The 2958-nt window shown below is 31.0% G+C and overlaps 1 long non-coding RNA gene across 1 annotated transcript; it reads left to right on the plus strand.

The window, feature by feature from the left end:
• Positions 1 to 831: 831 nt before the first annotated feature.
• Positions 832 to 2187, plus strand: LOC139503371 (uncharacterized). The gene is made up of 2 exons (XR_011659088.1): positions 832 to 1205; positions 2069 to 2187. It is a non-coding gene; the product is annotated as an uncharacterized lncRNA (long non-coding RNA).
• Positions 2188 to 2958: the final 771 nt, after the last annotated feature.

Genomic DNA, 2958 nt, shown 5'->3' on the forward strand with positions numbered 1-2958 from the left:
TGGTTTTTTCCCGTTTACTATTTGTAGTTATTATTTATAGATGGGAACTAGTATAACTGGTTTTGTAACAGTATGTACTATTTATAAATTTGATGTTAGGTGCAGGAGGCATGAGGAAAGTTTTGGCGGTTTTTATGGGTGGGGTTTAATGGCACTATATAAAGTTTGGCATTAAAATGTATAAGTATCGAAGGTGCTCGCAGTTACGTCGAATTGAAGTTGGTCACATAGGTATATGTGCAGTTGCTGCTATGTTTATTGTATGCACAGGCGTTGGAAGTATTAGCCGAGGAAAAAGAAACGATGTGAAAGAGGAACAATGTTATATGTCATGTATTTATATATAGTTTCAATCGAAGAAATATGTACATTATAGTAAAATAAAATATTGTATCGCAAGAGAAAATAAGATGTTACTGCGAGCAACTAATCCTATATCTGTATTTGTCTTGTTTATAGCCTATTGAATTTAGAAATTAAATACTTTAAATTCGGACGAACAGGTCGAGGGAGAATTTAATTGAATGTAATCACACTTGACCATATACATGACGACAACAGAGCTACCTGTATATATAAATCTAGAACCACGTTACATTAACGTTTATGACTAAAACGAAACTAAAAAAAAAATTACTATTTTACTCGGTATTTATATTAGCTAAATAAAGTGGCATTACATTCGGTAGTGTGCTTGGTTTTGTTTTGTTTGAGAAGGTAAATTTTGTTTACTAGACTAAGTATATTGTGTATTTGATTGACGGTATTTAAACTTCACTGACAGAGACCTTCAAATATTGATCAATTTAAATATACACATAATAAGACAGATCAAATAACAGATTGAATATATTTTTTTCTTAAAACCAAATTACACTCCAATCACACATCCAAGGTCGACATAATGAACACACCTACTTCATATAGGGCTACGAAGCCCTTGGAACAGTTATTATATCATGATCAGATATTTCATGTGTGTCTAGTGTGCATATTAACGTCATGTGGATTCCTATATATCAGATTATCGGAAAAACATTTTCTATGGTTGGTATTGAACTACATCGTCTGTGTTATGCTAGTTTTATTTGGTTTTAAAATTGGTTACGCATTGTGCAAATCTGAAATCAGAAAAGAATCGGCTGAAATGGAGGAAAACCGTGAGATAGTGCGAGAAATCCGCCAGTCTTTGAATGAAATAAAACGTGAGTATAACAGTTAACCTTAACTGACCCAAACAAAAGATGTAAGAGTCTTATTAAAAATATTGATCTCGAGTCTTTAAAATTCATGTATTTTTCATTGTGGTAAAAAGTAAAATCACAAAAATACTGAACTCAGAGGAAAATCAATTCGGAAAGTCCATAATCACTTGGCAAAATCAAATAACAAAACGCATCAAAAACGAATGGACAAGAACTGTCATATTCCTGACTTGGTACAGGCATTTTCAAATGTAAAAAATGGTGGATTGAACCTGGTTTTAAAGCTAGCTAAACCTCTCACTTGTATGACAGTCGCATCAAATTCCATTATATTGACAACGATGTGTGAACAAAACAAACAAAAACAATAGGCAAAAATGTTACAAATAGGGGTAAATAGTCTAAATCGGTAGGTCACATTCGTGAAAAGGGAACGGGATTGTAGTTACGTAAGTGTCATTCTTCAAGAGAAATTCTTTGCATGTGATTTAATCCCGATCGATCGGTGGTATCCCGATTATGTGCATGTGGATATAATGAACTCTCACACAACAAAATAAAATACACTGCAACAAGGTTTATATCGGTCAACACGAAACGAACAGTAGTACTATTTATTGTGTGACAAAATAGCAAAAAAAAAACAGTGTTGTAATTTGAATTAAAACGTTCAAATTTAATATTTTGTTTATATTTTTACGTTATCAATGAATTTTTTTATAAACATTTTTAAATAATAATAAAAAAAAATCTACTAAAAATTAAAAGAGACATTTTACAAAGAAATAAATGAATTTATTATAGTGTATATAAATGTATACGCCTATATAAATCCTGTTAACATTATTTCTTTTATTCTTCAGATAACCATCATGACTGAAATACAAAAGGACAAAATAAAGACATCAGTTGTTCCGATATTTCTTTTTGTTTATATAGAAAATATTTATTCTTGTATATCTGTAAAAATCTTATATATTCATTCCATGTTATGTAATTCTTCAAGAAAAAACCAGATATGTTCTGAAGTTTCTTTTCGACGTTCCCCTTCCGTTTTCATGAATGTGACCTACCGAATTAGACTATTAACCGGCTTTGTAATAACATGAGCAACACGATGGGTGCCACATGTGGAGCAGGATCTGCTTACCCTTACGGAGCACATGAATTTGTCCCCAGTTATTGTTTGGATTCGTGTTGCTCAGTCTTTAGTGTTGTATGTTGTTGTTGTTTGTTGTCTTTTGTGTACTTATTGTCTGTTTGTCTTTTTCATTTTTAGCCATGGCACTGATAGTTTGTTTTCAATTTATGAGTTTGACTGTTCCTCTGGTATCTTTCGTCCCTTGTTTGCTTCTTTTGCTTGCTTTCAATTTGTTATGGGTTTTTTTAAAGGACAATCATACCGTAAGGGTAGGAATAAATATTTTGCATATCCACATATTAAAATGTTATTTATAAAGTAGTAAATTAGATTTCTAGACAACTGCTTTGTATCGAATTCTATTTTATCACCGAAATTATCTGATTTTAAGTAAATTTCTTTAATCATTTTACAAAGTGTATAGCATAATTTAACTTAAACTGAAAAAATAAGAATATGTGATATGAATGCCAACAAGGCAACTCTCGATTCTAGCCACAATGTATAAAAAGAATTTGGCACAACGTTTTTTAAATTTTTGGTCCTCAATAGTCTTTAACTTTATACCTTTTAGTTTAAACAGTATTTCTTGATTGTTTACAATTTATGTCA

Source organism: Mytilus edulis, chromosome 14 (assembly GCF_963676685.1).
Source record: "Mytilus edulis chromosome 14, xbMytEdul2.2, whole genome shotgun sequence".
NCBI classification, from domain to species: Eukaryota; Metazoa; Mollusca; class Bivalvia; order Mytilida; family Mytilidae; genus Mytilus; species Mytilus edulis.